Below are 10,934 nucleotides of genomic sequence, written 5' to 3'. Positions count from 1 at the left end.
AGAGAGAGAGAGAGAGAGAGAGAGAGAGAGAGAGAGAGAGAGAGAGAGAGAGAGAGAATATGAGCAATGTCTGAGGAATGACCCCAGATGTTGTCCTATGGCCTCCACATGCACTTGAACCTGAAGGTCTGATGTCTGTGAAAATGTGAAGCTACATAGGGCAGCTCTTAACCACAGCTGTCTACAGGCAGCCAGGTGTAGCAAATAGGAGTCTAGGAATGTAATCTCAAGAAACAGACTAAGTTCCCTTCCCTGTATCAGCTAAACCCAGGCTTAATTTGGAAAGTGAAATGCTTGATTTCATTGGTAGCCATTACTTTTTCTAATGTTCTGTTTATTCTGACCAAACCACAATCTCTTTGATTAAGATAAGCTGCAAACAGATCCTTTCCATATTATATAATTCTAATTAAATGAAGTTAATTGAGAAACTGAAGGAAGTTTTTATTTGGCAGGTTTTATGACTAGAGCATTTTAATTAAGTAGAATTTCCAAGGGATATTGATAATAGTGTTTGGTTTTAAATTGAGAATGTAATCTCTTCCGCCCAGGATAATGAAGACATATAGAGACTATATTTCTTTTTCATTAAAGAACAACCGTGGTGAACCTGTTTATAAAACATTTCCTTGCAACAGATGATGGGTGTGTTTAAATCACTAGCCTCTGAAGTCAGGGGATGATTTCTGGCAGAAATAGATAGAAGATTCTTGTGAGGAGTGGGCAGGTTCTAATGTTTAACAAGACCTTTCATGCTACAAAAGCTTTACTCAGATTCTGAATTGGTACCTGCCTGATGGAACCATAAACTTCATCATAAAACCTCTCAGCTACTGACTGTGGATGAAGATCTCTCTCTGGGTTTTGTTTGCTATCATTTATATGCCTGTCTATAAGAAGAGTGAATTGAAACAAATCAGCTGGTTATTTTCCCACAAGGTCAACAAAAGGCAGTAAGTGTGGTTTAAAATGCATCCTCATTACGTACTGTCTTTATTTCCAGTATACTGCTTGATGGAGGCCAAGCACAGTCTCCTGCCATCATTCTGAGCATGTAGTGGTTTCTTTTTTCCCAGTGCTGTGATGTAACACTAATAAAGGCAACTTTGGTTCACAGTCAAGGATACAGTTCAGCATTGCGAAGCCAGGACCATTGTGAACTGTTTGCTCTTAGCCACAATCAGGAAGAGAACCGGGAATGCATGCTTCTTTTCAGTACACCTTTCCCACAGACACAGAGCAGTATTCCAGTCCCGCCTCAGGTAAAGTAAGGGATCTTCCATCCCAGAGATTTGGCTCTAATGTGGTTCGAGATTGTTACATTGAAAATAAATGCCAGTCATTGCTGTGTGGTGAGTGAGGATAGTGACATACACACAAAATTATAGATACGGTAAAACGAGAGGGAGAACACTCTGAAAGAAATCTGAAGTCATAGAGAAGAACGGGAGATGAAAACAATGAATTGCTGATAGAAAGCTCACTCCAAATGAAGGGTGCATGAAAAAGCAATGTTAGATCCTCCGCCCCACAGAAAAATATCAGTTAGAGGGGACAGAAACACATAGGTGACATGAAGAGAGAAAAGAAAGATACTCATGGTTAAGGGTTTCAGTGCTGATAGGGGACTGGGGATTAGAGAGGATGGGGTAGTACATCCAAAACTAATAATACACAAAGAAGCTTATGGAAATCCGCTATTTTGTAAACTAATTTGCAAATTACATATGTAAAATTTTATATAAAGTATATATTTATGTGAAAGTATGTGAGGGGTTGAAAAGTATGCATGTGTTAACAATACTGCTTCCAGAAGACATAGGTCATTAAAATAAAATCTCAGTGCCTGTCCCTGGATATAACCCTATAAATTATTAGTCAGAAAGACTATATAAGTAACTTAAAAAAAATAGGCTACCACTATCACTCTAGTTCCTCATGTTATCTACATGGCAGGGCACTATTGGCATTCACTATGGATACAGGACACGGAGAAACCAACCTCTAACTGACCAGGGAGCTCTTCTTGCTGGCGACCTTTCCTAGTGCCAAAAGGCTAGTGGAAAAGATAAACATCAATGGGCCTACTCAGTACTGGAGCCTGCATACTATAGCTCTGACTTTCCAGACAGAAACAACGATAAAGCTTGTGCAATAGTGGCCCAATGGCCATGCAGATAAGCAATTGTTCTCTAATTGAGTAGGGAACCTGTGCTTTAGGAAGGATTTCTTGCCTGGCATGGTATATGTCAAACCTGGGCACATCCTGTTCTAGGGAGATCTATAAGGGGGGAATGGTCATACTGCATTATAAATATCTACCTTTATACCATAAATGTATGCTGCTCTGGACTTTGCTTAGAGAGACTTCATTTTACACTGGGTAAGAGTTTATTTAGAGATATAACATACTGAAGTGTAAAAGGATAAATAACACCAGTGCTCAGTTGTGAACCAGTTATCTATATCAGCCTCTCACCATTCAAGCCTTGGAGAACTTTGCTGATGTGGGTACAGACAGTGTAAGAGGCAGCTAATGGGGAGAAAAGCTGCAAATACTGCCTTTTGGACTTGACATGAATGTTGCCCCCATTGACTTAGATAAGGACCCACATAAAGAAGCCAATAAAATTATAGCACGACTGGGATTCCTGAGATATAGGTCCTATCAGATAAAGTATTGGCAGTTGATGACTGTTGAGGAATTTGCACACCGGTAGGTTGTTCATTCCACAGTAGTTGTCCATGCATCCATGTGCATATGGGAATGAAAACTTGTACAACCACTCTGGAAATCAGTATGGTGGTTTCTCAGAACATTGGTACGGATTTACTGATCATTTTAATTGTCATCCCTTTCCTGCCAGACAATGAATTTAGTCCACATAGACTATAATGCATCCAGAGTCCACACAGAAGATGTGTTTCTGTAGCATATATAATATTTGTCTGTGACAAAAAAAATCAATATATTTACTCTGAAAAATACTTAGGGGTTTTATTTAATTATTGGAAAGTGACACACACACATCACTTTGAGGTAATGATAATTGACCTAAGAAGAGAAAGTGCCATCATCAGCATTAAGAGACAGTATTAGCTTCATCATCTCTTTGATTTGATATATAACAGCATTCCAGTTAGTATTTTTACTTCTATAGAAATATATAATATATAGAAAAATCAATGAAGATACTCTAGCAATTATAATTTAAAAATCAAGTAATTTTTTCTACTTAGCACTTCCTTTTGGAGAAAAAGCACATTTGTCTTGAATTAAAATACAACAGCAGTCAGTCCAATTCCTAGATGTTTGTGTTATGTATTCCCTAAGTTTTGTGCATTGGATGCAATTTATTTATTTTTTTTAACTTTTGAGTATCTGCAAGGGTTTCCATGCTGAGTGGATAACCCTGCACCCATGGATTCATACACAGCAGTAACTAGACTCAATAGATTAATAAGAAATAAAAAAGAAGATAATGGGAAGTTAGGAGGGTGATATGGTATTGGTGGGGCCCAGGATGAGAAGGAGGAAAAAGAAGATGAGTATGATCAAAATAGACTGTAAACATGAGCGAAATTCTGAAAGAGTAAATATAATAATTACATTAAAAATTCTTGTAGTATTAGTTAATATTTTAAATTATAAGTTATAGATGTACTGTCATCTACAAAATTTTACAGGCTTTAATTTTTCATTAAATTGTTAATAAAGTTGTCAGTAATTATAACAGCAATTTATTCCCTTCACAGGTATTTGTATAAGGACTGCATTTGAACAAACTGGATGTTAGTTATTATGCAGAAGATAATGTGTCTTCATCCTTTCTTAGGCTGCAGAATCACAACCCAGTTTACAATGGAGAGGCTGCTTTTTGTTATCCAAAGAGTGCCAGTTACTCATCAAAATGTCAGTGTAACATTTATTAACTTTATGAGATGAAAGGGTAAATTTTAGGGTGAAGAGAAAAACAAAACATGCTCACTAGCACAAAGGAGTTCCAAGCTGTCTCAGTCTCTGTGATCACGCTCAGACATTTTCAGTTACAAATTTATCAGCCATGACTCAAAATACTTAAAAGCAAATTTTTAAAAATAGAATGAATAGTACTTCAAAGTATAAGAAATAGGAAGGTCAGTGTATAAATAGATCCTTTTAAGAGTCATATTTAGTTACTTTACTCTGCAAATAGCAACATATTAAAGAGCAAGTTATATATCCATTTTCTCTTTTAAGTTTTTGCACATGTTCTCTTCAAACAGTACCCAATTCACATCATTCAAACAATTGCCTCTACTCCTCTGTTCATTTAAAATACAGAAATACAGAAAACAATCATAGTGTTCTCCCTCTTTATGTGTCTGATTATTATAAATTTGTCCAAATAAGAAGTATTTGAAAAGAAGTACCTTGTACTTCAAAACTTGCTCCAGAACAAGGAATTGAGGACACTTTCTCTCCATTGTCCCCTAATGCTACAGAGCTCCATGATTTCATGTGGGTGTCTGTCTATTTCTTTTAGGTAAGTAATGCGGTCTTCTGTGAATTCCTGAGCTGTCTGTTCACTACTCCCACTTCGAAGAATCCTGTGTCTCTGACATAATTAAAATGTTCATTAATGTAATCATACAGTCCTAAGGTAAGTATCTAATAAGGCCATATCATGGCAAAATTCTTGTATTCCTTTCTTTCTGTGTTGTCACAAGCCATTCTTTGACATGGTTTAATTTCAGACTTCAAATCACTAAAGAAAGATGAGATAAATTGCAATAATTTGCTTGATTTCGGATTAAAGATGTATAAGTGCCAAGAAACTCTCAGACATACAAAGCAAAACAGGAAACAATGCCAATATGTAAATATATTAGAAGATATCTTAGTTATATAGTTCTATTTTCCCTAATGTCAGATTTTTTTCCCTCAGCTCCTGAGATTAACAGAAGAGCAAAAACAAAATAATTAAAGTTCTTCATATCTTATTTTTAATGTATTGTTGACCTAGTACCCCCTTAATGATAGTAGCTGTAGTGTATACTGTAGGTCATTGGAGTGAGTTCTTCTGTATATGTGTTTCATGTATTGGTTAATGAATAAAGAAACTGCTTTGAGCCTATTGTAATGATCTGTCTCTTTAAGATACAAGCCACACCTACTCCCTCCCCCATCTCCTGAGGCAGCTAGATGTTTTTTCCTGCTTGCAGCCTTAGTCTCTCTCTCTTTTCTGCTCCCTCTTGTAGAGGCAGCTTTGGCCCCACCCCACCCCCACCCCTGTCTGTCTGTCTCTCTATTCTTCTCCCCTTCTCCCTTCCCGTCCATACTTCCATAACCCATGTAATAAATATCCAGCCTCACTCTGCATGGTGTGCTTATCTGTTTGTCTCTCACCACACTCGGGCCAAGCCACCGTTGGAGACCTGCCACATGGTCTTGTATACCATCCCTGCCTGGGACTGGCTGTTCTTGGGACCCCTTGCCCACTGCCTTGCCCACTGCCTGCAGCTGCAGAGGATCCCACAGCAAGCTACTCAGGAATCCGCAGCAATTTTAAAATATCCATTACAGCTATTACAAGAGGGCAGAACAGAGCTAGGCAGGGAAAACTAAACTGAATGCTAGGAGAAAAGAGGTAGAGTCAAAGAGACAGTATGTAGCTGCCAGAGGGGAAAGATGCAAACTGCCAGCAGGAAACTTGCCAGAAGGCCACAAGCCACATGGTAAGATATAAACTAAAAGAAATGGGTTAATTCTAGATGTAAGAGCTAGCTATCAATACACTTAAGTGATTGGCCAAGTGGTAATATTAAATAATATAGTTTCTGTGAGATTATTTTGGGAGTCTGGTGCCTGAGAAATGAACAAACAAACGCCTACAGCAGGTCATGGTGTATAGAGTTTGACCACTTGCTAGAGTTGACTTATACTGAATGATTAACCTTGGAATTTTGAGAGCCATCTAGAATTATTCTCTTATATAATTCCAATAGCACTATTCAATCTGACAGCTTATTTAAAATTTAAAATTGTAAATAATTGATCTAATTTTTTTCTAATGTATCACCACTGTGCAGTGCCTACACAATTCAAATTTTCTGATGCATTCCCTGCAGCATATTAACTCCGGCTTTGTTTAATTCAGTTTTCAGTGAGAGAGACTCTTGATTGTGAGTAAATACTCAAACTATTCCCTGCTACCTGGATCTAACTATGGTTGGCAGCATGACAGGTTTTTAAAGAACATATCTTAGTGACTGCTGTTACAGCTTTTTAACACGTCACATATTCATAGCAAGAAAGAATATTTTCTTGTAATATAAAAAACACAGCAATATCTTTATTTTTTTTCCGAAGTCAGTGCATTCATTTTGTATGAAGAAGTAGCTTGCAAAAAGATGTGTTGTTTCGAGTGCAGCTTGTAATCTGCTTAATAGTGACTCTGGCAGGGAAACAGAAACCAACTGAAAATGAAGCAAGAGCACAATAAGCCAACTATCTTGAAGCTAGCTTTTTTTTTCTTTTCTTTTCAATGCAATAATTTTAAGGAATGAAAGGTTGTCAGATTTTCATCTATTTATGCAAGCTCTGGTTAGTGTAGCATAGCTTGTCAATCTACATTCAAGAGTATAGGGCAATCATTTAATAACAAATGCAACTTAAGAAGCAAATATTGTATATATGATTCTTAATAATAAATGGAATAAGCCAGAGATTTTGGTTGTGTGTATGCTTCTTGGATCTTACGGATGTTTTTACAATGTAGTTTGTTGATAAAAAGCTGTTTCACATTTTTTGTAATCTTTGAATATCCAGTTAATCTCTTGTTGCATTTCAAGTAGGGTTATATTTTCTGATGTTTTATTACTATATGAGGAGATGCTTAAATTATGGCTAGCCTACTTCTGTGCTTTTAGATGATTACTTTGTTATTATATAATTTCCAGACATAAGCACAGTAATCTATGTTTAGAAAGTTATTTGATTAATATATTCAAATTAATCTTAGGCACTCACCAAGAACATGTTATCATGAATGAATAAATAAGAATAAACATGTTTTGGCACAGTTGTTATTTATGTATGCTCAGTATCCCCAATTAGTGTCTTTATATACCTACAAATATCAAAATCTTCAAAAATGTGGGAAAGAGGTGAAATTACTAAATTTTTAAAACAATAACAAAATGATAAATTATTTATAATTCTTTTTACATAAATTAACCAAGGTAATGTCTGTGCTCATATATCCCAATTCTTATGTTTTTCCTCTTGGTTTTTAAAAACTTTTTGATGTCTTTCAGTATAATAACACCTATTTTCTTAGTATTTCTCTAATCTGGTGTCTAAGAAGAAACAAATACTCCTGATGGATTAGACTGCTGTACATCTGCAAGCTAACAATGCAGTGGCCTGGGCATGCGTAGACACAGCCATCTTTACCCAGCCTTCAGGATCACCTGACTTAAGAAGCCTTCCGGGTGTTCTTGGGCACAATCAGCCATGGCATGACAAGTTTTCTCACTCCCTGGAAGAAAGTATATTTTTCTGATAATGTTGTGTATAATTATCTTGCCCTTTTTAGCTTCTGTAATATTACAAATTCACATTATGAGGCTTATTATGCTTCTTATTAACTATTCCTTCCACAGTTTTTTCAAACCAACCGTGTTTAACGTAGATTCTTACCTACACCAATGTTGCTGCTTATGACAGTAACCAAGCTTTCTTCTGTGTTTACCTAGTACTTTTTAGATGCAAAGCCCTTTGTGAATGTTTCCTCATTCAGTCTTTACATATTTATATTTAAAAATAGGAATCCATGCATTATTCTAATATTCCCTTTCAACCTAGTTGGAAATTTCATCTTCAGAAATACAAATGATAACAAAGCTGCTCTGGATGTCAGGAAGTGGAGCCATATAGGCTAATGGTGGAAATGTGTACTGGAGTAGCCACTCTGGAAATAAGTCTGCAGGTTTCCAGAACATATAAATAGATTTATCGTATGACTACAACATGACACAAGTTGATTTACCAACTTGACACAAACCTGAATTGCCTGGGAATGGGGAACCTTAAATGAGAAAATTTCACCAACAAATTGTCTCATGGGTGTGCCTATGGGTTGTTTTCTTGGTTACTGATTGATGTGGTAGGGCCCCGTTCACTATTGACAGTGCTATTTCTAGGCAGATGGCCGTGGGTTTTTTAGGAAAGCATGTTAACACTGTACAGAATGATCGGAATATATTTAAAATTATATATGTATATTAATATATGCATATGTATTAGAAAAGGATATGAAATTTACAAAGAGGAAAAACAAATAAGGTAATATCACAAAGAGATTGTGTGATCTGATGGTGCATTGACAGTTGTGCCTAATTTTAGTCTGTTTCCTGAAATACTTCCCGTTAATCTTCCTTACCTTTTCTCCCTTCCCACACACATATTCTCTGAACATAAGAATGATTTTAAAGCAATTGCATTTTAAATGTATACATTGTTGTGGGGGGGTGTATGGGCATATGCACTCTAAGCACACATGTGGAGACAGGGGACTACTTACAACAATCACTTCTCTCCTGCCAGCACGTGACCCTTGGGGATGGATCTCAGTCAGCTCTCACATAGGCTTGGTGATAAGTGTCTTTACTTGTTGAGCCATTTTGCAGGACACATGTAATTGTTTTTTAGGTTTTTTTCTATTATGTTGCCTGTGTAATCTATTGGTCTTTTGTTGTAGCTTTTTAAAGAGAGAGATGCACATATACACATATACACATATACAAAATATTTTGAACACCACTGTGCTAGTGTCTGTACCAGACCCCTTGATCTGTGTCATTGCTATATATAACTAGCATTTTGTAACTGATCCACTAAATGGTAAAATGTGGTAACAAATGGCTGAGGACTGAGTGTATACATCACATGGCATGGTCATGCACAGAAAGCTATTGTGTTATACAAGTTTTATTCTTCTAATGGCATCATATTTAAGGAACAGAGACCCTGAAGTTTGAAGATTCCTTAATAGGGGACACGGAGAGTTTGGAATTATCAGGTGACTGCAGAGGAACTGGGAAGGGGACAGAAGTGAGATTTCTAATGACAAAAGACACTCTGAGATAGCAATGATGACAATCTATGAACAGGAAAAAAGTCTCCAAAGGCCATAGGTATGCATAAATAAATGGGACCATATATGATGACAATATCTTCCTGAATAAGCAGAATAGATATAGTCTTCAGAAGTGTAACCTAAAACCAGAGATTCAGTAAGTCTGAACAAGGTATGTTTCTGCTATTGAGAAAAGTCTTAGTGAAAGTACTAGCTCTTTGGGATCCTCTTCTCTTTTGATGTACACCTTGCTCAGCCTAGATATAGTAGGTTGGGCCTTGGACCTTCCACAAAGCAATGTGCCTTCCCTTCTCTGAGGATGGGATGGAGGTGGGGTGGGAGGGTTGTGGAGGGAATGGGAGGAGGGGAGGGAGTGGGAACTTGGATTGGTATTTTTTAAAAATCTAATAAATTTTAAAAAGGGAGAAACAAGGTTGTAATGGTCATGAGGGACAAAAGGACTGAATCAGCCCTCGACGTTGGGACTATGTTAGCTGGCAGAGAGGAAGTATACTGCTGTCTACAGATGCTGGTTGATTGAAGGAAATGGAACATGGATATCTGGCCAAAAGAAGTGTAAGTGCCCAGGTAGCAAAGCTGGCATTACAAAGATAAGAGGTAAGAGTATATCAACTTTACTGCCCCGTGCAGTAGTGAAGAACAATCCTACAATTGCCAAATTATCTTTGTGGGGTACCCACTGAGAAGAATAGCAAAAATGCAAGATGAAATGCAACCATGGACTAGAATTTCCTCCTATTCCACTAAAGCATTTGGTTAAAGACCTTCTGTGTTGCGTACACTGATAAGAACAGTCATTAGTCTCTGAATTTTGCATTCCCAGTGAATGTGAAACCACAAGGAATTTTAAGCAATTTTATAGGCAATATAAATACATTTCTTTAAACATAATATCCTTTCTCTTTATTATTCATGACTTTCCTGAAAGTTGAGGCAAGGATGAACTATACTTAAATACCACTGTTAGAATTTTTCTCACGAATTCTTCTGCTTTCCTGCTGTATGGATGACTGACTTGTTACAGTTTAGCTAGAGGTAGATAATAGTCCGGTACAATGTAAGAGCTTAGTGTGATTTAGGGTACCTTAAATCTTAATTTTATTTCCAGTTAGGTTGGCCATGACTATTTTCCTCTAAGAAGAGGGAAACGAAAGAGCATTTGAGTCATTTGCCTTTTGCCCATCCCAGCTGCTACTTTCTGCTGCGTTAAAGCACATTGCAGGAGCTGCTTTTTAAAAGGATTTGAAATCTCAGCCCCTTAAAGATTGAGGCTTTATTATTTAGCATGTGTCCAGAACCAGTGATACTCAGGAAGTGCAGATGTATCCTTTGTAAAACACTCATGCAGCTTTCTGTGCAGATGGAACCACTGCCATCCTCCACAGCTGGTCTGCAGTCAGGACACAGGGAAAGGGAGGGAAGGGCGAGTGCTTGGAAAATACGTGTGGGCTGTCCTAAGTAGACATACATCACCCAGGAGCAAAGGGAGTTAGAAAATATAGTTCTAAGATGGAAATTTCCCCAGAAAGTAGTCGTGGAAGACTCAATAAATAATGAGGGGAACATTATTTCATATCCCACATCCTAATTCTCTATTTCTGCACACAGAAAACAACACCCACCATGAGACTCAGTGAAAGCTCCCCTCTAATTCTGTGTTTCTACCCATCAACTCACTGATTACAGAATGATGAATGGTTCTTCACCCATCCAGATATTCCTCACTTATGTACTAGAAACTGCTCTCTCTCTCTCTCTCTCTCTCTCTCTCTCTCTCTCTCTCTCTCTCTC

General features: G+C 37.3%; 1 long non-coding RNA gene across 1 annotated transcript in view; it reads left to right on the top strand.

The window, feature by feature from the left end:
- The window catches only part of LOC113457079, a 36,869-nt gene that overhangs the window by 23,959 nt on the left and 1,976 nt on the right, over positions 1-10,934 (top strand). Inside the window, exon 3 of the long non-coding RNA XR_003377717.1 lies at positions 4,527-4,643. This is a non-coding gene — a long non-coding RNA (uncharacterized LOC113457079). The remainder of the gene's footprint in view (positions 1-4,526; positions 4,644-10,934) is intronic.

Source organism: Microtus ochrogaster, chromosome 18, assembly GCF_000317375.1.
Source record: "Microtus ochrogaster isolate Prairie Vole_2 chromosome 18, MicOch1.0, whole genome shotgun sequence".
NCBI lineage: Eukaryota > Metazoa > Chordata > Mammalia > Rodentia > Cricetidae > Microtus > Microtus ochrogaster.
This window is presented reverse-complemented; position numbering and strand designations above follow the sequence as displayed.